The 25,000-nt window shown below is 40.4% G+C and overlaps 1 protein-coding gene across 3 annotated transcripts in view; it reads left to right on the top strand.

The window, feature by feature from the left end:
• Nucleotides 1-1,696: 1,696 nt before the first annotated feature.
• LOC308075956 (glutamate receptor 2-like) overlaps nucleotides 1,697-25,000 on the top strand; it is a gene marked incomplete at its 3' end in the record, with an annotated part of 161,533 nt that continues 138,229 nt past the window's right edge. For 2 of the 3 annotated variants that reach the window (XM_080416002.1, XM_080416003.1), the window contains exon 1: nucleotides 1,703-1,742. Of the gene's footprint in view, nucleotides 1,743-25,000 lie in introns of all 3 variants that reach the window. The other variant, XM_080416001.1, reaches the window with a different exon arrangement.

The following is a 25,000-nucleotide window of genomic DNA, read 5'->3' on the forward strand; positions in this document are numbered from 1 at the left end:
GCATGGCGGAAATATGCACTCCTCTGAGGAGCACACTTTTCCTAGTTACGCCTGATTTAAGCCTGATTCATATGTTTTTCGTATTACAACGGCGTTGTGCACCAAAAATAGCCGACCAACAAGCTCACAACGCGTCTGTTGAATAGATGCGACACCAGACCTGAGCAGCAGATGGCAGGAAAGACCGGTCAGGTTGTGATGGCAGGAGAGACCGGACTGTCATGGCTAAAAAAAGCGTGCGGGTCCTTTTGTACATCCACTACATGCCATAATATGGCCTGACCAGTGGTGTTACTTTTATTTTTATCGGGGGTGCGGTACGGTGGTACGGTGGAGGCATGCACGTGCGTCCAAGTGTGTGCACCGTGCCGTACATGCGCGTGCACGTGAACAAATACTGGCCCCACGTCGTGGTGTCCCATCCAACGACCAAAACACCACTGGGCCTGACCTCGAAAAACCCCCGCCTCCCACAGACATACGAGGCACTGCCAGGGGTGCAATGCTCACTGGACGGCCTTGCACGCCTTGCCGGAACCTATTTGACCAGGAGCACACGCAGGCACACGCATAGATTTAAAACTACTTTAAATTCGCACCTCAACAAAGTTTTCAAAGGCTCCCGACTCACACCTAGCGAATTAACATATAGGAATAAGCCTAGATGCATATCAATTGTCCATTGTGTGACTTGCAGTGTAGGTGTTAAGCGACGTGCGCGTCACGTCATTGAAATAAGAGTGCAAGAACATACCAAATGAGCATTGCATGCCTGGGCACTGCCCTATCACCGTCCTACTTAGACTGCCCCAACGCTCCTGATTTCGTGTATAGAGGGGCGGGTGTATAGAGCCGGCGAGAGATTGCGCCTGATCCCATTGGTTCACCGATCTGTCCGTCAACCCCCGCCCCGTTAACACAACATTACGAGCGACGCCCACTGCACTCTGGTTGGTTGGGAAATGAAACACTTCCTCATACCAAGTACACCAACTCACTGGGCCAGGCTTTTATTTTTTAGCAAAACTAAACAATAAAAGCCTGGAGATCGAGGCTACGTCCTACTTGACATCTATGTCATCCGTTCTTGTTTTTCCTATATCTTACAGCTATACACTTCGCCGTAACAGCCGTGTCGCGCACGCCGAAAATAGCCGATTGCCGACGGAGCATCCATCCATCCTCCTCCTCCTCGTGTCTCATCAGTATTCCCCTCACCGCCCTCCTCCTCCTCCTCTTCCTCCTCCTCCTCCTCAGCAGCAGCAGCAGCAGCAGTAGAGCGTCGCCGCGGTCGTGTGTGCGAGTGTGTGTGTGAGAGTGAGTGAGTGTGTAAGAGTGTGTGTGCGCGTGTGTGTGTGTGTGTGTGCGTGGGGGTATACGACGGGAACAGGAGCTACAGAGCAGATATCCGCAGAGGCTCCAGCAGCAGACCCAACATCCACACCGCACGGTCCACCTTGTAGGCTCCCTTTAAAACCCTAAAACCTATTTAATAATACAGCCATGAGCCTCTGTCGTCGCGTGACGGTGAGGTGAGGAGGTGGAGGAGGAGGAGCAGGAGCTAGCAGGAGGAGGAGGAGGAGGAGGAGGAGGTGTAGTTTTTCGACCGGGGAGAAGCTGAAGAAGAAGACAGGACAACAGCCCACCTCTCTCCACCATGAAGAAGCTCGCGCTGCTCGCGGCGCTCGCGCTCTCGTTATGGCGCGAGGAGGCGCTCTGCGGCTCCCCCAGCGTCCAGATAGGTAAACCTTCATCATTATGTCTTCTTCTTACACTCCTCTTTCTCTCTCTCTCTCTCTCTCTGGCGTTTCAATGTATCTCCTGTCGTTCTTCTCCCTCTCCTCTCCTCTCCTCTCCTCTCCTCTCCGTTCTATTCGTTCCATCATTAGATAACGTATGGAGGAGCAGAGCAGAGCTGCCATATCTGAACAAATATATCTCTATATATATATTTAAAAAAAATACATGAAATAATGAAGAAAGAAATGCAAACAAAAATAAATAAATATGTAAAGACATTTAAAAAAATAAAAATAAATGTATTTATTTATGTGACAATTTACAGATAATGAAGCAGTCTCTCTCTCTCTCTCTCTCTCTCTCTCTCTCTCTCTCTCTCTCTCTCTCTCTCTCTCTCTCTCTCTCTGTCTCTCGAGGCCCCTCTCTTTCCTTTTCATGTCACCGCTCGAGGCGAAGCTCGCGCTGCATGCGGTGTTCTCATTTAAATACGATATGTTAAAATTCAAATACGAATGTGTATCATTTTATCTGTTTCATTATTAGTACTATTTGTGTGTGTGTGTTTTTTTTTGGTATTATGTCCGCTCAACTGGCTTTATAGGCCAAGCAACACTGTCTGGCAGTGTGCATTAATGTGTGTGTGTGTGTGTGTGTGTGTGTGTGTGTGTGTGTGTGTGTGTGTGTGCGTGTGTGCGTGCGTGCGTGCGTGTGCGGGTTCCCATAGCCAGAGGACTGTTGAAAAATGTTCTCCCCCCCCGCTCATCTTTAATAATTACGACGGTGCCGCTTGCCGACCATAAACCCAGAGCTGATCTACATTTAGCTGTCAAACGCGTCGCCAGTGTGTCACAGCTTGGAGATCAGCTGTGTTCGGCAAGCGAATCTGTTTGCCCATATATATACAGTGATCTGGGGACATTGCTGTTGACACTTAAATACAGGCTATTTTTGGAGTGGGGGAAAAAAACATCTTAAGACTGTGCTATCTGTGTGTTTCAATGACAGGGGGAACAAATGCGTAAAACAAATATTTGTGAATTATTTTGGACAATTGTTGATTTGACCATGCTGGATGAAGTATACAGCCTGTAGATGTTTACATGACCAGAGCCATGTTATACATTATACATAGCCTACATACATACATACATGGATATAGGGTTTGACCATTGCAGTCTTCACCGGCAGCCATGTTCTGAAACAAGCCTTATTGCTCCCCGGCTGTTGCTAAGTAACTGACAATTCTTCTTTTTTCCCCCCCCAGTATTGAATATGTTTCACCGTGGTGGCAATTTTATGAGCCTTTTGCATCATCTGCAGCCAACACTTCCTACAGTAACCGTTAATGACGACGGACACTCAACGTGCACGGTGTTTACCACGGTGCTAACGAGACCACCGGTTCTCAAACATGCGTTATGTCAAGGAGTAAGGACCCCTAGATCAAGGAGTAAGGACCCCTAGATCAAGGAGTAAGGACCCCTAAAGCAAGGCGTAAGGGCCCCTACATTGCATTGTATTAATTGGATCAGAATCAGCTTTAGAGTCACACCACAGGTTTATGGGTGTAAAGAAGTGGGTGACATTCTTTTTTTTTCCATACAAGCGCCATGATTTTACTTTTCAGGAAAGGGAAGACTAGAGATTTAAGGAAGAGCAGGGGTAAAAAACTCTCCATGTTTCTATTATTATAATTGTTTTCATGCAAGAGTGTCGGACAAAAATAGTGAAAATATCGTACAAGCTCTCATCGCAATATGACGCGTTGTGAGCTTGTAGATCAGTATCCCACATAATGACGCAGACCCCCATTTGATCGCAGGGGCCCCCGTAAGAGAAGATTTGTCAAGATATGTAAAAAAATATGTATATATATATAGCCGACCTACAAGCTCACAATGCGTCGTCGTGTTGTGAGCTTGTTGATCGGCTATTTCCAATCAGCCGAAAAATAAAACAGGGCTCAAGTGTTTCAGCTGTTCCTAATTTTGCTAGGGACCCCCTATAGGAACCCCCTTAAGGACCCCAGACCCCACTTTGAAAACCACTGGGCTACACATATGGTTCCACATCTGCCGCATTTGTGCACAAATGTGCGTCCACATGCTGTTCCTTCCTGTGTATGTGTACGCATATTTGTCGGGTTGCACAGTATCCCATGTATTATTCATATCCACCCATATTTTGGCACCCTACTCCTCCCACGGACGGTTTTCACGGCACGTAAACATGACATAATTATGTCAAATCGACCGGCTTCATCGGAAATCGTGTGCTCGCGTTTGCTTCTTACCGAATATTTTGGCACGTTGATTTTTAATGGGTGTATAGCAGATTGGTGCATATTGCAAAATTGCTCAATCTGAGCTTTTCCATAAAAAAAGTGTGTGGATGACAAAAAGCATAAGGGCACAGTCATACATATGAATCAGAAGCGCCAGTGTTCACTTCCGTTCTATGGGAGCAAGGCGGGGGGAGCGTCCCGTTGCAGCATTTTGACGCGACGTTTTCAACGCGCGTTACGCGCTTGAAGCGTGCAGTTCCACATTGGTGAACATTGGTGACAGCCAATAGGAAATCGGTTGAACCCACTTGGCAGCCATTTGTCTTGTAGTTTTCTTTCTGTGAGCCAACACTCCAATGTAAGTCAAACCAACTACATACCAGAATACTGCCCACAACCCAGCAAGATAACAGGGGACATTGATGACTCTGACACCTTGGCATCTGTTGGCTACAATGCTTCACATGCATTTGTGTGACCGTACCTTAGAGTTATACAGATATGTTGCTGCTTAGTCAGGTGCACTACCTTTGGTGACAGGTATCTTTGGTGACATGCAGCTTTGGTGTCAGGTATCTTTGTTAACATGTATCTTTGGTGTCAGTTATCTTTGGTGACAGGTATCTTTTGTGTCAGGTATCTTTGGTGACATGTATCTTTGGTGACAGTTATCTTTGTTAACATGTATCTTTGGTGTCAGTTATCTTTGGTGACATGTATCTTTGGTGACAGGTATCTTTGGTGACAGGTATCTTTTGTGTCAGGTATCTTTGGTGACATGTATCTTTGGTGTCAGTTATCTTTGGTGACAGGTATCTTTTGTGTCAGGTATCTTTGGTGACATGTATCTTTGGTGACAGGTATCTTTGTTAACATGTATCTTTGGTGTCAGTTATCTTTGGTGACAGGTATCTTTGGTGTCAGTTATCTTTGGTGACATGTATCTTTGGTGACAGGTATCTTTGTTAACATGTATCTTTGGTGTCAGTTATCTTTGGTGACATGTATCTTTGGTGTCAGTTATCTTTGGTGACAGGTATCTTTGGTGACAGGTATCTTTGGTGTCAGTTATCTTTGGTGACATGTATCTTTGGTGACAGGCATCTTTGGTGACAGGTATCTTTGGCATATTCCAAATGTTTCACATGTGCTCAATTTAGGTTTTTAAATAGCCGATCTACAAGCTCACAATACGCTGCAGTCAGTAATACTGAGCGTCTGTGATTAATGGCTGTATATGTTTTAAATTGTGTTTAATAGTAAAAACCAGTTAATAGTTATATAATAGTTACATCCCTCTCTGTATCGCTTCTCCTGCTCAGCTTTACACTGATTGAAACTGAGTCCAGGTGACAGCCAAGCGGACATTTATTTTTATAATCGGGCTGCAAGCACACACACACACACACACACACACACACACACACACACACACACACACACACACACACACACACACACACACACACACACACACACACACACACACACACACACACACACGCGCACACACACACACACACACACACACACACACACACACACACACACACACACACAAATACCAGTGGTGGAAAGTAACTGAGTACATTTAGTCAAGTACTGTACTGCAGTACAATATATATATATATTTTTTACTTTACTTGAGTATGTCAATGTTTTTGATACTTCATACTTCTGCTACATAGCAGAGCCAAATATTGTACTTTTTACTCCATTACAATTATTTAACAGCTTTGGTGTCTTGTTACCATGTTGATTTAGATTACGTATACGAGACATGCATTAACCCAGTGGTTTTCAACCTTTTTCATGCCAAGGACCCCTACATTTATATGCATTTGGCCGCGGACCCCCATCTGAAAATGTTGTGCCAGGGACCCCCAGAAGCAAAGATTTGAGTTAAAATGTTCGCTTTAAAAAATATATATATTCAAAGATATGCACACATTTTCAAGATTTTTCAAAAATAGCAGATGTACAAGCTCGTAGCGCAGCACTCGGTGCCACGCTTTTGCTGGGGACCCCCTGGTCCCCGGACCACTGGTTGAGAACCACTGCATTAACCAATTAAGCCTTATTTTATCCCTCGGCTGTTAAAAAAGATGCAGATCTACTAGCTCACAACGAGTCGCGAAGCTTGTAAAATTGTTATTTTTAAAAGACTGAAACATTTAAAAAATAATTGTGAGCTTGTAAATTGGCTATTTGGGGCTTAGGATTTGGCTATTTTCACAAGTTTATTCAAAACGTTACCAAATGTGTCAAAATCGTCCTAAAATAGCAGATCTATTTGCGACGTGTTGTGAGCTTGTAGATCGGTATCGGTATAATATAATCTGCAAAAGTAACAAGTAACTAAAGTTTTAAGATATTTGTAGTGGAGTAAAACGATACATTTGCCTCTGAGATGTAGCGGGGTAGAAGTATAAAGCTTTGAAAAATGAAATCTGCAAGTAAACTATGAACTTTGAGTAAATGTACTTGGTTACCTTGCACCCTACTGGCCTATTATGACATGCCCAGAATCAGTGGTGTAAAGTAACTAAGTACATTTACTCAAGTACTACTAGTTACTTTGTAGATTTGGACAATTATTACAAAACCACTTATATACAGTATACATACTTTGGCTATTTGAAAATAGCCGATCTACAAGTTCACAACGCGTCGCTTTGCGACACGTTTTGAACTTGTAGATCTGCTATTTTCAAAGGATTTTCATACATTTTACATTTAAAAACTTGTGAAATCGAACCATCTGCATAATGAGTGCTTTCAACTTTCTACTTTAAGTCAATTTTCATATCGATACTGTATGAACATTTTTACTTTTACTCAAGTAAAAAAAAATCCCGGCGGCCTTTTACTTGTAGTATTTCTCTATCGCAGTATTGATACTTTTACTTAAGTAAAACATCTGAGTACTTTTCCCACCACTGCCCAGAATAGGGTGGTGCGGGATCATGTGGGTAAATGGAGACCTGTGTGTTTGTCCATTTGCTGTGGAAATGTGAGAGAGACAGAGTAAGGAATGCAATTTGAGTAAAGGAGAATAGCATGTGATTGTACCCAGAAGTCAGTGGTGGAAAAAGTACTCAAATGTTTTACTTAAGTAAAAGTATCAATACTGCAATTTAGATATACTCTGTTACAAGTAAAGGTCCAGAATTCAAAATTTACTTGAGTAAAAGTACAAAAGTGTATCAAAATGTACTAAAATGTTTGAAAATAGCAGCTCTACAAGCTCACAACGCGTCACGATGCGACGTGTTGTGAGCTTGTAGATCGGCTATTTTCAAATAGCCTAGGTATAACATAGGGCTAAAGTGGTTAATGCATGTTTTATAATGTAATAATTTATATCTGCAAAGTAACTAGTAACTAAAGTTTTCAAATAATTGTAGTGGAGTAAAAGTACAATATTTGCCTCTGAGATGTAGTGGAGTAGAAGTAAAATTATTGAAAATGGGAAATGCTCAAGTAAATTACAAATACCTCAACATTTTTACTTTACACCACTGCTACAAACGTAGTGCAGTCAAAAGTACACTATTTGTCTTTGAAATGTAGTGGGGTGAAGGTCATCAAGTCAAGTGTCCAAAAATACAAATACGAACCTCACCACAGGACCTGGCTCATATTTTAGTCAGATTTTAGTTCATGCTAATTTGTTTTGTTGATATATTTCAACTGAAATTTAGCTCCGTCTGATAGAAAATCTATGTGTATTGAGTTTTCTTCTAGAAACCCTGACATAAGAACCCTGACACACACAGATATGCACACACACACACACACACACACACGCACGCACGCACACGCACACATGTGCGCGCACGCACACTCGTTTTCAGTAACTTTCCTGCTTAATTGAATCCCTATGATTGTTTTTTTGTAGCTCTATTTCTATTTGCATATTTCAAAGTTGCTACCCTGCATATTTCTTCGGATTAGTTCCCATTATGTTCTCATAATTCATTAATGATGCACCTTTAGTTTCCATAATAATATAAAGTAGCCTGAGAGTCTTTGCCCTCACGAAATCATCAGAAATGCAAATTGTGCAAAAAAAAAGAAGAGCTAATTGTGTCATTGTGAGAGAACCCAGACGCCCGATAAATCTTCTATGTATACTCTATTGTTGTTTGAGGCCTATATGATCAAAAACCCATTGTTTACAGCCACGGTCAAACTGAAACAAACGAGAATTGCTTAACCCATTAAGACCGGGAACGCATCTGTGTCATTTTTAGATTTCTTTGGGCTATTCAAAAATAGCAGATCTACAAGCTCATAGCGCGGCACCGAGTGCCGCGCTATGAGCTTGTAGATCTGCTATTTTAGAAAAATCTTGAAAATGTGTGCACATGTTTGAATATATATATTTTTTAAAGCGAACATTTTTAACTCAAATCTTTCTTTGTGGGGGGTCCCGGGAACAACATATTTTGAGATGGTGGTCCACGGCCACCGGTCTAAATCCTAATAGTATGTTGCTATATCAGTGGTGCTCCAACTTTTCCACGTCAAGGACCACCCAAAATGATATGTATTTAGCCGTGGATCCCCATCTCAAAATATGTTGTTCCAGAGACCCCTAGAAGCACAGATCGGAGTTAAAAATGATCGCTTTAAAACACAAATGTTCACGATTCCCCCCCCCCCCCCAAAAAATAGCAGATCTACAATATGAGCTTGTAGATCTGCAATTTTTTTGATAGCCAAGGAAAGCTAAAAATGACACAGATGGGTTCCCGGTTCTTAATGGGTTAACAAAACGGAAGATTATTGAGGAGACATACGTAACGAAGTGGAGGAAACGCTAAAGCCGGATTAAAAAATGTACTTGAGTATACAAGTACAAAAGTATTGGTATCAAAATGTACTTAAAGTACCAAAAGTAAAAGCACTAAAATGTTTGAAAATAGCCGATCTACAAGCTCACAACGCGTCGCAAATCGACGCGTTGTGAGCTTGTAGATCTGCTATTTTCAAATAGCCTAGGTATAAAATAGGGCTAAAGTGGTTCATGTATGTTTTATAGTATAATAATACATTATAATAATACATAATACAATAATACATCTGCAAAGTAACTAGTAACTAAAGTTTTCAAATAATTGTAGTGGAGTAAAAGTACAATATTTGCCTCTGAGATGTAGTGGAGCAGAAGTAAAAGTGTAGACAATTGGAAAGTAAAAATACCTCAAAATTGTACTTAAATACAGTACTTGAGTAAATGTACTTAGTTACTTTACACCACTGCAACCAGTGCACAAGCGCGTTGTTAGCGTTTTAGACCTGCTATTCTTGGTGTGAGCCAGAGGCTCGCCACAAGGTATAAATGAGGCATAATGTATTGTAGACTACAGTGGTGGGAAAAGTACTAAAATGTTTTGCTTAAGTAAAAGTATACCAACACTGCAATGTAGAAATACTCTGTTACAAGTAAAAGTCCGGAATTCAAAATGTACTTGAGTACAAGCACATAAGTATTGGTATCAAAATGTACTTAAAGTACCAAAGGTAAAAGTACTCGTTATGCAGAAGGTCCCATTTCACAAGTTTTCAAATGTATAAAATGTATATAAATCCTTTGAAAATAGCCGATCTACAAGCTCACTACGCGAAGCGATGCGTTGTGAGCTTGAAGACCGCTTGTAGATCGGTAAAGTAAAAGTACCTCAATATTGTACTTAATAAGTACAGTACATGAGTACATATACTTAGTTACTTTCCACCACTGTAGAGTACTGGAATGGTTTAATTTAAATTAAACCGGGAAAGCATCTGTGCCATTTTAGATCTTAGCTCTATATATATATATTATAGCAACATATGTTTTTTTTCAGAAAACTCTTAAAGGGCAAGACCACTTTGGTAGAGGTTTGGGTTGTGTAGTTACCTCGCCATGATGTAACTCCAAAGGTGGGCAAGAAATAAAAAATAATTGCTCCATTGATTACAAATTGATAATTCAAAATATGCTCCTCATTGACTTACATTGTACGGTAAAACATCTCTCAAAGTCACTCTTTTAGCACATAAACGAACGCAAACAAAGTTGATTCAGACAATATAGAACATCACCAAACCCAGTACTGTTTTTTTTTTAAATAAAAATGTCAACTTCCTGTTGATTTTGCCATTTTTAATAAGTAGAAAACCTGGACCAGATCTTCAAATAGTAAAATCAACAGGAAGTTGACATTTTTATTAAAAAAACAAACAGTACTGGGTTTGGTGATGCTCTATATTGTCTGAATCGGCTATGTTTGGGTTCATTTATGTGCTAAAAGAGTGACTTTGAGAGCTGTTTTACCGTACAATGTAAGTCAATGAGGAGCATATTTTGAATTATCAATTTCTAATCAATGGAGCAATTATTTTTGATTTCTTGCCCACCTTTGGAGTTACATCATGGCAAGGTAACTACACAACCCAAACCTCTACCAAAGTGGTCTTACCCTTTAAGATTTAGAACAGTGGTTCTCAAAAATAGCAGATATACAAGCTCACAGCATGTCACTTAGTGCCGTGCTGCGAGCTTATACATCTGCTGTTTTTTGAAAATCTTTGAAAAATCTTGAAAGTGTTTAAAAAAAATGTCGGATCATTTAGAATTTGTTAACACAAAACTCCTCTTCTGGGGACGTCCCTGGCAACATTTTCAGACGAGGGGGTCCGTGGCCAAATACAATCGTGGGCGTCCTTGGCACGGGACAGTTTGAGAACCACTGACTATTATGTATGTGTCGCCCTCGGGTCTAAAAGGGTGAGGTGAAAAAGGTAAAAAGGAATACGGTAAAATAGTACAAATGGAGACATTTTGAAGAGCAGCGTGTGCTTGACCTGGTACATGACCTATGCAATGTCAATGTCCTGCCCTGTCATGCGGTACGAGGTGACCACATGGGGCATCATGTTGTGGCGTTGTTCATGTTAACCCATTAAGACCTGAGGCCGCTTCTAAACATTTTCTAAATCCTAACAGTTTTTCGGAAAAAAATGTAAAAAAAAATAATTTTAACGATTTTTCAAAAATAGCAGATCTACAAGCTCGTAGCGCGGCCCTTGGTGCCGCGCTATGAGCTTGTATATCTGCTATTTTTGAATAGCCTAAATAAATCTAAAAGTGACACAGATGCGTTCCAGGTATTAATGGGTTAAGTACGCCGGTCCACGAGGAGCAGCACGCTTCAACAGTCAAACAAAGACATTAACCACTTAAGCCCTACATATTTCACATGCACGACGGTGTCGTAAATAGCCGACGTACAAGCTCACGACGCATAAATAGCCCATGCGCAATCTGACAACACCTAAACGGCCAATATATATATAAGCTCACATCACATAAATAGCACATAAAGAAGCTCACAATGTGAATTCACTTGGCCGGGACGGTTTACCAGTCTACCGAGCGCCCTACCTTCTGTAATACAGTTGTACTTTGATAACCATAATCAACCTTTTTTTTAAAAACACTATACGTTGTACATGTTTGGAAAGACTATTTGGTTAATAATGCTATACTGGCAATTATTTCCTTGTTCAGTAGGTTAGATTAACCCATTAAGACCTGGAACTGTGTCATTTTTAGATTTGAGCTAAAAAGCATTATTTTACACTTTGGGCTATTCAAAAATAGCAGATCTACAAGCTCATAGCGCGGCACCGAGTGCCGCGCTACGAGCTTGTAGATCTGCTATTTTTGAAAAATCGTGAAAATGTGTGCAAATCTTTGAATTTATATATTTTTTAAGCGAACATTTTTAACTCAAATCGTTGCTTCTGGGGGTCCCTGGAACAAAATATTTTGATGGGGGTCCGTGGCCAAATACATATCATTTTGGGTGGTCCTTGACATGAAAAAGATTGAGCACCACTGATACACCATTGAGCACCACGTTTTTCAGAAAACTGTTGAGATTTAGGAGACATGTAGAATCGGCTTCAGGTCTCAATGGGTTAACTGACCCCAGTTATTAATATTAGCTGGCATAATGTAGCTACAGTATAGGCATTTGTTATTGTAAATTATATGTAAATTAACGCCCTACTTGATCATACTGCAGCGTCATGCTAAAGCACCAGAAGCAGATCCGCAAGCTCGAAACGTGACGCGAAGTGACGCGTTTTTTATCTTGTAGATCTGCTACTTTTGCTGCTTTTGAATTTCAATCCTGAAGAGTAACGGTGTTGGACGTATGACACATACTCTCGTCAAGTTTGAGTGGTGCGACAGTATTTCGTAAATCACGTGTTAGTAACTACTGTAGTAGTTACCTTTAGGGAGGGGTCTTCAACATGTTTCAGGCCAAGGACCCCTTAGCTGAGAGACAGATAAAGCAGGGACCTCCACTACATATTGTATACAAATTGTGTTGCAGATTAACCCATTAAGACCTGAGGCAATTCTTTAAAAAAATCTAAATCCTAAATTCTTTTGGGGAAAAAATGTTCACGATTTTTCAAAAATAGCAGATCTACAAGCTCGTAGCGCGGCACTCGGTGCCGCGCTATGAGCTTGTATATCTGCTATTTTTGAATAGCCAAAGACATCTAAAGTGACACACATGCGTTCCAGGTATTAATGGGTTAAGCCTTTTCAGAGATTTCATAGATAGCTTCATAGACTTGTGTGACAGCACTGTCATCACTATCATGTGGGTTCTCAGACATTTAGCCCCTCAATACTTTGTAAACTTGACGTTTTGACTCTGTACCTGGTCTGCTCTTTTTTCCTTCCACACCAAATCCCTTTGCCAAAAATAGCCGATCTACAAGCTCACAACGCGTTGCAGCCTGACGTTTGAAATAATCGTGATATGGATTCAAAGTTATATCACCCAGCCCTATGATGAGGACAATCAGTGTCTTGTTCTGTAACGTCGCTTGTAAATATTGGTAGTTGAGGGTTGTTTTTTGGGGTTTGTTTCTAAAGTGTAGTTATTTGGGCTTGTTTCTAAAGTGTAGTTTATTTGGGCTTGTTTCTAAAGTGTAGTTGTTTATTGGGCTTGTTTCTAAAGTGTAGTTGTTTATTTGGGCTTGTTTCTAAAGTGTAGTTGTTTATTTGGGCTTGTTTCTAAAGTGTAGTTGTTTATTGGGCTTGTTTCTAAAGTGTAGTTGTTTATTGGGCTTGTTTCTAAAGTGTAGTTGTTTATTCGGCTTGTTTCTAAAGTGTAGTTGTTTATTTGGGCTTGTTTCTAAAGTGTAGTTGTTTATTGGGCTTGTTTCTAAAGTGTAGTTGTTTATTGGGCTTGTTTCTAAAGTGTAGTTGTTTATTGGGCTTGTTTCTAAAGTGTAGTTGTTTATTTGGGCTTGTTTCTAAAGTGTAGTTGTTTATTTGGGCTTGTTTCTAAAGTGTAGTTGTTTATTTGGGCTTGTTTCTAAAGTGTAGTTTATTTGGGCTTGTTTCTAAAGTGTAGTTGTTTATTGGGCTTGTTTCTAAAGTGTAGTTGTTTATTGGGCTTGTTTCTAAAGTGTAGTTGTTTATTTGGGCTTGTTTCTAAAGTGTAGTTGTTTATTGGGCTTGTTTCTAAAGTGTAGTTGTTTATTTGGGCTTGTTTCTAAAGTGTAGTTGTTTATTTGGTCTTGTTTCTAAAGTGTAGTTGATTATTTGGGCTTGTTTCTAAAGTGTAGTTGCTTGTTTGGGCTTATTTCTAAAGTGTTGTTGTTTAGTTGGGCTTGTTTCTAAAGTGTAGTTGCTTGTTTGGGCTTATTTCTAAAGTGTTGTTGTTTAGTTGGGCTTGTTTCTAAAGTGTAGTTGCTTATTTGGGCTTGTTTCTAAAGTGTAGTTGATTATTTGGGCTTGTTTCTAAAGTGTAGTTGCTTGTTTGGGCTTATTTCTAAAGTGTTGTTGTTTAGTTGGGCTTGTTTCTAAAGTGTAGTTGCTTGTTTGGGCTTATTTCTAAAGTGTTGTTGTTTAGTTAGGCTTGTTTCTAAAGTGTAGTTGCTTATTTGGGCTTGTTTCTAAAGTGTCGTTGATTATTTGGGCTTGTTTCTAAAGTGTAGTTGATTATTTGGGCTTGTTTCTAAAGTGTAGTTGTTTATTTGGGCTTGTTTCTAAAGTGTAGTTGATTATTTGGGCTTGTTTCTAAAGTGTAGTTGATTATTTGGGCTTGTTTCTAAAGTGTAGTTGATTATTTGGGCTTGTTTCTAAAGTGTAGTTGATTATTTGGGCTTGTTTCTAAAGTGTAGTTGTTTATTTGGGCTTGTTTCTAAAGTGTAGTTACTTATTTGGGATTGTTTCTAAAGTTTAGCTGCTTATTTGCTTATTTGGGCTTGTTGCCAGACCCAAGGGGTCGGTCGGGCTTACATGAGGCTTTGTACCTGTTTCGTCCATACATGGGCAGGGGCCATTTGCCCTCCGGCCCCAGCCAAAAAAAAGTTTGTGACGTCTCCTTTCGTCACGAACTATTCATGACTCATGAACTTCAGTTATAAAGTGGTTTGTAGGTGTGTTACATACTAGGACTTCATTTTGGGTCTGGCAGAACCAGGTCTCCTGGTCTTGTTTCTAAAGTGTAGCTGCTTGGGCTTATTTCTAAAGTGTAGTTGCTTATTTGGGCTTATTTCTAAAGTGTAGTTGCTTATTTGGGCTTATTTCTAAAGTGTAGTTGCTTATTTGCTTATTTTGGGCTTGTTTCTATTTTTGAAAATGTTAGAAAATATGAACATTGTTCAAGGTTCAAGAAAAAAATTAATCTCTAATAATCCATTAAGACCAAGAACGCATCTCTGTCATTTTAGATTTATTTGGCTATTCAAAAATAGCATAGAAGCTCATAGCGCGCAAGGGCGCCAATATTGTGGGTGCCTCGGGGCTAGAGCACCCAGGGGAATTGACGAGCACCCATCACAAACTCATCACAAAAAAAGAAAAAGAAAAAACCTCCGACGTCTTCACTTCATGGAGTACATTTCTTTGTACCGAATTAACCGCTTTAAAGTAACACAAACTAACCGCACATTTTCGCAACACCCAAAAGCACACCCAATAGCACGGACATCAATTGGCGCCCCTGATAGCGCGGCACCGAGTGCAGTGCTATGAGCTTGTAGATCTGCGGAAAAATCATGGAAATGTGTCTAAATCTTTGAATATTTATTTTTCAAAGCAAACATTTGTAAAATATTGTTGTGTATAGACCCCTTAACAGACGATGTCACACTGGTTGCAAGCGTCATACTGCATGGTTGCAAATGAAACCCATTCTGTCAGGTCTCGCTAGGGCGCGCATCACTTAAACCTGCGCACCCCGAAACAACAGGTTGAGAATTGATTGCATGAAACAATCACCTGTGCATCCAGTCTCAATGTTGGTAAACTAGAAACGAATTGGTCTATATTTGTTCCAGGTACCTCCAGAAGCAAAGATTGGACAAATTACAAGTTACAAATGTCCGCTTTAAAAAAAATCAAAGATTTGCCCAAAAGATTTTTCAAAAAATTGCCAAAATAGATCTAAAATGACAGGCCTGAGGCCTATAGTCGTTTAGTCACTACTTTTGGGCTTGTTTTTGTAGACCATGTCTGCTTGTTTCTCTCACACAATCTGGCAACACTGAGGACGAGAAGGTGATTTATGATCCCAACCCTATCAGTATGCAAACTAGCAGAGTGCTGAGTCATCTGAGGTGGGACATCACACCGCTCAGCGCGGCCAGCGTGTCGCTCAGGCGTGCATCATGGTGGCTTTAACGCATTAAGACCGGGAACGCATCTGTGTCATTTTAACAGTGCTGCGCTATGAGCTTGTACTTGTAGATCTGCTATTTTTTGCAAATCTTGGTTTTTTTTTTGCAAATTTTTGAATATATATATTTTTAAAGCCAATATTTGTAACTCAAATATTTGCTCCTGGGGGTCCTTGGAACAAAACGTTTTGAGATGGGGGTCCGCGGCTAAATACATATCATTTTGGGGGTCCTTGACATGAAAAAGTTTTGGAATCACTGATATAGCAACACAAGTTTTTTTCAAAAAACTGTTAGGATTTAGAAGACATTTGTAGAATCAGCCAAATTGCACACATTTTCATGATTAAAAAAAAAATACACCAAAAAAATCTTAATAATGACACAGATGCGTTCTGGAGGAGAGAGAGAGAGAGAGAGAGAGAGAGAGAGAGAGAGAGAGAGAGAGAGAGAGAGAGAGAGAGAGAGAAGAGAGAGAGAGAGAGAGAGAGAGAGAGAGAGAGAGAGCGAGAGAGAGAGAGAGAGAGCAGTTTTTTCTCTAAGTTGCAATGTGACAAAGTTCTGTTTTACACAATTCTTTATTTCCTTTTAATTGTACATAATTTCTCCGTTCTTATTTGACACTTGCTTTGGCAACGTAAACGTTTTCTGATGCCAATAAAGCTCCTTTGAATTGAATTGAATTGAGAGAGCGAGAGAGGGTGAGGGAGAGGGAGAGAGAGAGAAGAGAGAGAGAGAGAGAGAGAGAGAGAGAGAGAGAGAGAGAGAGAGAGAGAGAGAGAGAGAGAGAGAGAGAGAGAGAGGGGAGAGGGAGAGAGGGAGGGACAGAGAGAGAGAGAGAGAGAGAGAGAGAGAGAGAGAGAGAGAGATAGAGAGAGAGAGAGAGAGAGAGAGAGAGCCTATTCCACCCACGCAGTCATTGTCTTGTGCCCAGTGGAGATAACATACTGTACAGCAAACAAAAGGAAAATATGTGACAGACTGAAACGTGTTGCAACAGAAGCAAAGAAAAACACTTGCTAATACAGAAACGCTGCAAAAGCGATCGTAACCATAGACTGTAAAACAAAAAATGGACGAAGGGACCGTGACATCATCACCCATTGGTTTCTATAGTAGACCTGTTTTGAAGCCTCTATAGTCCAGGGGAAAATGGCTGCGAGTGCAAACGTAACCGCAGTGTGCTATTGGTGGGAAGAGGAGCGAGGGGGTGTGTCTTCACTCAGTGGAACCCAGTCAAAAGCCTCGAAAGTATACACTGCAATATCATGAATTTTTAAATGAATGGACCATAATTTACAAAAACGACATACTGTACTACTGTGTGAAAGAAAACTAGCGATTGAAATCATAACGTCTTTATGAAAAGGTTTACCAAGGTAATGAAACCGAATGTAAACTCTGGTCAAATGTTGTCAATCCCTTTGACGTGGACGGGATGAAAGATTTTTTTTTGTCTTTGTTTCTGCAGCCACAGGAAGGGCATTAGCGCCACCTGCCGGGCCATTAATTAGAACCGCAGGGTTTTCATTACTTCCGCATCGGCTTCGAAAGATGAACCGAGAAACCTTTGGCGCCTGGTCACAACACGACGGACACACACTGCTGCAGGCATGGGGTTGGATCGTACCATCGTGTGGATACTAGTTCCCACAGTAGAGGCTATACTGAAGCTCTCCCCTGTGCCCGTGTGCTGCTCTGGCAGCAGGGAATTCAATAAAGACCTGTGTTGCTGCTGGGCCGCGGGAGCCAGGAGGACCAAACACCTTGCTCACTGAACCGTGGGTCCATGCTGGCGACTGGCACAGAGAGAGGTGTTTATCCCACGCCCTCCGCGGAGAGGTGGCAAAGCTTCTGTTACCTTGCTTACAGCTTTCGCTTACACTTCAGTGTATACCCGCAGGTATGTTATAGCGAGTGGTGGACAAAGCTATACTCAACCCCCCAGTGCTTGAGTCAAAGTCCTTGTCAAATATCACTCCACGTAACAAGTGAAAGGTGCTCAGTCAAAATGTATTCTGGATGGCCCACTTCAGATTTAACCACTGAAGTCCGATATACTTCATCAATAGCTGATCTACAAGCTCATAACATGTTGCAATGCCACACATTGGGAGTTTGTAGATTTCACTATGTGTTAATAAGTGCAGTTTGTACTATAAATAGCATGTTGGTTGTTTGATAAATAACATGTTGGCTGTTTGATAAATAACATGTTGGCTGTTTGATAAATAACACGTTGGCTGTTTGATACATAGCACGTTGGCTGTTTGATAAATAACATGTTGGTTGTTTGATACATAACACGTTGGCTGTTTGATAAATAACATGTTGGTTGTTTGATACATAACACGTTGGCTGTTTGATAAATAACATGTTGGCTGTTTGATAAATAACACGTTGGCTGTTTGATACATAGCACATTGGCTGTTTGATAAATAACGCGTTGGCTGTTTGATACATAACATGTTGGCTGTTTGATAATTAACATGTTGGCTGTTTGATAAATAGCATGTTGGCTGTTTGATAAATAACATGTTGGCTGTTTGATAAATAACACGTTGGCTGTTTGATAAATAACATGTTGGCTGTTTGATAAATAACATGTTGGTTGTTTGATACATAACACGTTGGCTGTTTGATAAATAACATGTTGGTTGTTTGATACATAACACGTTGGCTGTTTGATAAATAACATGTTGGCTGTTTGATAAATAACACGTTGGCTGTTTGATACATAGCACATTGGCTGTTTGATAAATAACGCGTTGGCTGTTTGATACATAACATGTTGGCTGTTTGATAATTAACATGTTGGCTGTTTGATAAATAGCATGTTGGCTGTTTGATAAATAACATGTTGGCTGTTTGATAAATAACACGTTGGCTGTTTGATACATAGCACGTTGGCTGTTTGATAAATAACACGTTGGCTGTTTGATAAATAACATGTTGGCTGTTTGATAAATAACATGTTGGCTGTTTGATAAATAACATGTTGGCTGTTGTTTGATAAATAACATGTTGGCTGTTTGATAAATAACATGTTGGCTGTTTGATAAATAACATGTTGGCTGTTTGATAAATAACATGTTGGCTGCTGTTTGATAAATAACATGTTGGCTGTTTGATAAATAACATGTTGGCTGTTTGATAAATAACATGTTGGCTGTTTGATAAATAACATGTTGGCTGTTGTTTGATAAATAGCATGTTGGTTGTTTGATAAATAACATGTTGGCTGCTGTTTGATAAATAACATGTTGGCTGCTGTTTGATAAATAACATGTTGGCTGCTGTTTGATAAATAACATGTTGGCTGCTGTTTGATAAATAACATGTTGGCTGCTGTTTGATAAATAACATGTTGGCTGCTGTTTGATAAATAACATGTTGGCTGCTGTTTGATAAATAACATGTTGGCTGTTCGATAAATAACATGTTGGCTGCTGTTTGATAAATAGCATGTTGGCTGCTGTTTGATAAATAGCATGTTGGCTGCTGTTTGATAAATAACATGTTGGCTGCTGTTTGATAAATAGCATGTTGGCTGTTTGATAAATAACATGTTGGCTGTTTGATAAATAACATGTTGGCTGCTGTTTGATAAATAGCATGTTGGCTGTTTGATAAATAGCATGTTGGCTGTTTGATAAATAACATGTTGGCTGCTGTTCGTGGTGCTGATCAATGTCTGCTTACTGTTAGCAGAATGGGAGCTGACACAGACTTAATCACAGATGAGCCTTTGTGTTGAGGGAGGCAAGAACAATGTTTTCACTGGGGCCACGATCATTTGACACGGCAGCGCACACCAATAAGTTCTGTAAACAGTGAGAACACTGAGGCTAATAATATACTGTACTGTTGCAAGCTTGGTTTCACTTGTTTTACATGTCAGTCTTATACGAGCAAACTGCTCATTTATTCACATCATGATCAAAGCATCCATCTCTGCCGGACAGTGTGTGTGTGTGTGTGTGTGTGTGTGTGTGTGTGTGTGTGTGTGTGTGTGTGTGTGTGTGTGTGTGTGTGTGTGTGTGTGTGTGTGTGTGTGTGTGTGTGTCTATTTGCGTCTGAGACTGAAGTTAATCTCAAATATTACGTAAAATCTTTCAAATTGGCCTCATGGTAGCTACATCAGCCCCCTTCATTTGTTGGCCTATAACTCTTGTACGGTGGGTAGTACAATCAAAATGTACTTTTCCCTGTATTACTTGGATCTTGACACAACTCCCCTTTTAGGCCACACCCATTTATGCCTACTACACCTAGATTTTCCGCCGTTTGGGATTTTCTTCCAAAACACACCTTTTTTCTACGCCATATGTCTTGAACACGGCTCGGTAGTGGGCGAGTCGGAACTGGTTCCCCGGTTCGATTCCCGAGACTGAATCCCTGAACCCCAACTGCTCCTGATGAGCAGGTTGGTGCCTGAAATCGAGTCTATTTAGGAAGTGACACTTCATATGAATGGCCTTTAGTTTTTGCTGATTCTGACAAGTCCCGGAAAAGACGCGCTGTGATTGGCCAGTAGTCAATGCGCTGTGAGCGCTGTGATTGGCCAGTAGTCACTTTGAGTGGCAGCTTGCCTTCTTCCAAATGGCGGCAGCGATACAGATCGCTCCAATGAACTGCACAGGCCGATGAGGTGTATATCTATGCTCTGTAGTGCTTTAATTTGAAAGTGACTGGAGTCTGTCTCATTTCTCTCCAAAACACCTTGAATATGATGGAATATAATTAAGGATCTCTTTCACTGCCAGACTTATTTCTGGCTGTGTTTGCCCAGTGCCAGGATTTTGTGATTATCTTACCTTTTCAAGTAGTCACAGAATAGTTATCTCCGGTATGATTGATCCCCTGATGGTTGCTAATCACTGAGGGTTTTCAGGTATGGTTTAACAAATGCCAACGAGGTCATTGTGACCTCGTTGACATCTGTTGTCTGATGTTTGAAGATGGCATGTTTCACTCAAAAATACATGGTAAAACACAGGAAAAAAAAGATTTTTTTTTTTCTCAGTTTATTCTCATTTGTTTTATCACAACAAGTGAATGGAACAGCAACTTTTGGGTTAGTGTTATCTCCTAGTTCTTTTGAGATAAACAAAAAATACTAATAATACTAATAATAATAATATATATTTTTTTTTTATTAAAAAAAAAAATGTTTAACTCGTGATAACTCATTCTTGGCACTCAGGGCATTCAGAAAATACTCGTGATAACTCATTCTTGGCACTCAGAGAGTTAAGGATTACTGTGATTATGGTAAACTCACATTTCATATCACACACACCATGCTGTAAGAACTCCTGTAACTTATTAAAAAAATTATAATATACAAATCCATTAATAATTGTTTAAGTGCAGCTACAAGTTGGTAGAATCATAATGTAAATAGTGCAGTAAGAGTATAAAACAGTTGTGCATTACTGTAAATGAAATATCACGTGATAAATCATATGGTATCGGATTGGCATAGACTGCCAAACTCTGCGATACCGACACCAGCAGCGTTTTAGGCAGTATCATCCGATACTGGCATTGGTATCGGAACAACTCTTGTCGAAAGTCTCAGAAACACTATTTACCTCATCAGCTTCCTTGCGGCCTGGCGGCTGCAACAAACGACTCAAAAAAGCCCTTGGTAGGCCACCTGGCCTGGCGGAGATACGCACGCCACAGAGTGCCCATTTCTAGTTCAAGTTTCCGTATGTTTTACGTCCCACCCGAGATATGAATCCCTGTCTCCCCGTGCAGACCAAATCATAGACCGGGAATCAGTGATTTATTTCTGGACTAATAACACTGTTTAAATGCAGACGAGCTGTTATTGTGTCGTCTTTCTTCCAAGAATACTATCCTGGATAGCGATACTGTCACTGCAATAATTTCCATCCTTTCAGCGTCTAAAATTGTCTGTATTTTATTACGCACCAGAGATGGCTGGACACCGATATGCTAATATACTTGGATAATTGTGTATTTATAGACACAGGCAGCCACAGCTGCATAGTTTCATAGAGTTTATTTATTTTAAAGATGGGGTGCCGTGATTTTCAGTGATTTCCCCCCCCCACTAAAACATAATCATCAGGTATTATGGTTATACTAGGAGGAAGATTTTTTTCAAAAAAGTGTACAGAAAGTGTTAAAATTATGTTTTTATGTGGGCACGCCTCCAGTTCATTAAGTATACCTGGTTCTCACCTTAGCACCTCCTCCATCACCTTAGCACCACCCACTTGTCCTAGTCCCTCCTCCTCCTCATGCCCACACCTGTTGTGTTATGATAATGAGGGGGAGGATATGTTTTTACTATGTCACTATAAAGCACTGTTTCTCTATTGGCACGTTTGACCCTCAAGGTTTCAGCCTCCAGGAAGAAACTCAAAATAGTCAGAGAAGACATAAAACACCATAAAAACACCACCAGGGGGCTTAATGAAGTTCTATCAACCTCATAGACATATGAAAAACAGAAAAAGTGCAAAACCATGGCACCACCTCTTTAATAAAACAGATAGTTACAGTCGGTTTCGTATCTTATAACTTATACACTTGGGGTGGTTGTATTTGGTCTCCCTGCTCTTCTATTGAGACATAGTAGATTGTGTGTCAGGTGAGACATGACCTTTTGACTCCTGTTTATGGTTTGACACATTTTAGAAAAATCTTGAAAGTGTGAGAAAGTTGATCTACTGATTTAGAAGGCATTTGTAATGGGTTAAAACCGTCTCGACAGGAATGAGGCAGAGGAGAAAATAGTGAAATCAGCTGGGTCAGTCTGGGCAGTAGTTTGGTAAACCTTGCATGACTGGGGGTGCCTGGGGTGTTCACCCAGTTCACCCATTTTTTGGATGAACTACCCCTTTAAAGGTTTAATGACATTCACTTTTACACCACATTCAAAGTCTTTGTCCTGGTCCTTCAAAAGTGTACAAAAAGTTTTAAGTGAAAATTCCATTCCAGTGATCCATGGCAGGTGTTTTTCTCTCACATTTCTAAAGCCTTTTCAACTGCAATGAAAAAATAAATCTTTGCCTGCGGGTGTCGCTGGTGAGGGATTTTGCCTGTCAATCATCGCCTCTGCTCCGCCCCCCCCAAAGGAAAGGATAGGGGAGGGGAGGGGCGAGGAGGAGAGTGGGCGGGATTATTCGACAGTGACCTCACTGTCGAAGGGCCAAGCTCAGATTACTTTTCAGCCTAATTATTCAGAAAACCCCAGACCACAGAAAATCCACTGAATGTTTTAAGTTCAGGTTTTTTGGGTGTAATTGAGGTCATAAAACCCCAAATAAAACATTGAAAATAAAAAAAGTGAAAATGAATGTCATGATGCCTTTAAAACCCTTCTTGGGTAATGGTCATGTCTACTCTGCTTTTTGTGTGCACACAGTTTTTAAGTTGCTCGATTCAATATGATTAATTTGTATTGACATTAATTTGATCAGAGATGTAGACCCCCCTGAGATGTGGAAAACCTTTACCCCCCTCTCTCCCCCCTTTTCACTACCCCACGGTTCTACCAGTCGGAACAAAGACTGAACATGCTTGGCTTCTCATCGTCGGGTCGATAGAAGTCCGGACCCGACGGAACGACGCTATAATCCGACAACAAGTTGCCGGCCGCAGGCGCTTTCCAACGACCTCCCGCCGCCGAGTCGGGACTAAATTGGTGCGGTGGAGAGCTGCCTTTAGACTCATTGAAACTGATATTGTCCTTCTAATGAACGTTAGACTCATTGAAAACACACGTCCCTGCTTCTAGTGACTGATATTGTCCTTCTAATGAACGTTAGACTCGTTGAAAACACACGTCCCTGCTTCTAGTGACTGATATTGTCCTTCTAATGAACGTTAGACTCGTTGAAAACACGTTCCTGCTTCTGGTGACAGATAGTGTCCTTCTAATGAACGTTAGACTTGTTGAAAACACACGTTCCTGCTTCTGGTGACTGATATTGTCCTTCTAATGAACGTTAGACTCGTTGAAAACACGTTCCTGCTTCTGGTGACTGATATTGTCCTTCTATGAATGTTACTCATTGAAAACATACGTCTCTGATTCTGGTGACTGATATTGTCCTTCTAATGAATGTTAGACTCGTTGAAAACATCTGTTCTTGCTTCTGGTGACTAATATTGTCCTTCTTAACTCATTGAGTGCCATAATTATTAATATCTATTTCTGGCCATTACAATTTTTATAAAATTGTAAAACAAAAGTGCTTAGGAAGCGAGATACAGCCTTTTTCAGTTATAAGTTAAACAAGGAGTGGATGGAGCTGCAAATCTTCAGATAATGATATCTTGGGTTCAGGAAGATTTTTTTTTTTCAAAAACACGTGAAACACGTTAATGGCACGTTGCACCATAGCGCTAAAACACGTGAAACACGTTAATGGCACTCAATGAGTTAAGAATGTTAAGACTCATTGAAAACATACGTTCCTGCTAAAGTATCAATACTGCAATATAGAAATAAAGTCCGGAATTCAAAATTTACAAAAGTATTGGCATCATAATGTACTAAAAGTAAAAGTAATCAATTGGCAGAATGTCCCATTTCAAGTTTTCAAATGTATAAAAACCTTTTGAAAATAGCAGATCTACAAGCTCACAATGCGTCGCATCGCGACGCATTGTGGGCTTGTAGATCGGCTATTTTCAAATGGCCGAAATGTATATAGGGCTGATGTGGTTAATGTATGTTTTGTAATAATAATCCAAATCTACAAAGTAACTAGTAACTAAAGTTGTAAAATAATTGTAGTGGAGTAAAAGTACAACATTTGCCTCTGAGATGTAGTGGAGTAGAAGTAAAAGTACTGAAAATTGGAAATACTCCGGTAAAGTAAAAATCACACCCTGTGTGAAGTGGGCGGTGTCTTGCTAGCTAATCACAATACTGAATGGAGTCGATCAATCATGTACAAAGGATAAATACATTTATTGAAACACTCTTTATGATGGACAAAACCATAACTTGAAAAAAACCAAGTTTTGTTTTTTTTCAAGTTATGGTTGCTTATATAGGGCTATGCACATGTGTCATGTGACACTGGACAATCACAGTCCTGAATAGGCTGTGATTGGCCAATCACAGCGCAGGATAATTCTACTAATTTCCTGGGCCCAGATCACAGCGCAGGAAAATGTACATTTTTCCAAATCTCACTTATAGGGGCGGTTTCACCGCCCAAAAATACCTCAAAACTGTACTCAAGTACACTACTTGAGTAAATGTACTTAGTTACTTTA

The sequence above is a fragment of the Gymnoscopelus braueri genome, assembly GCF_963280865.1.
Source record: "Gymnoscopelus braueri genome assembly, chromosome: 2".
Lineage (NCBI taxonomy): Eukaryota > Metazoa > Chordata > Actinopteri > Myctophiformes > Myctophidae > Gymnoscopelus > Gymnoscopelus braueri.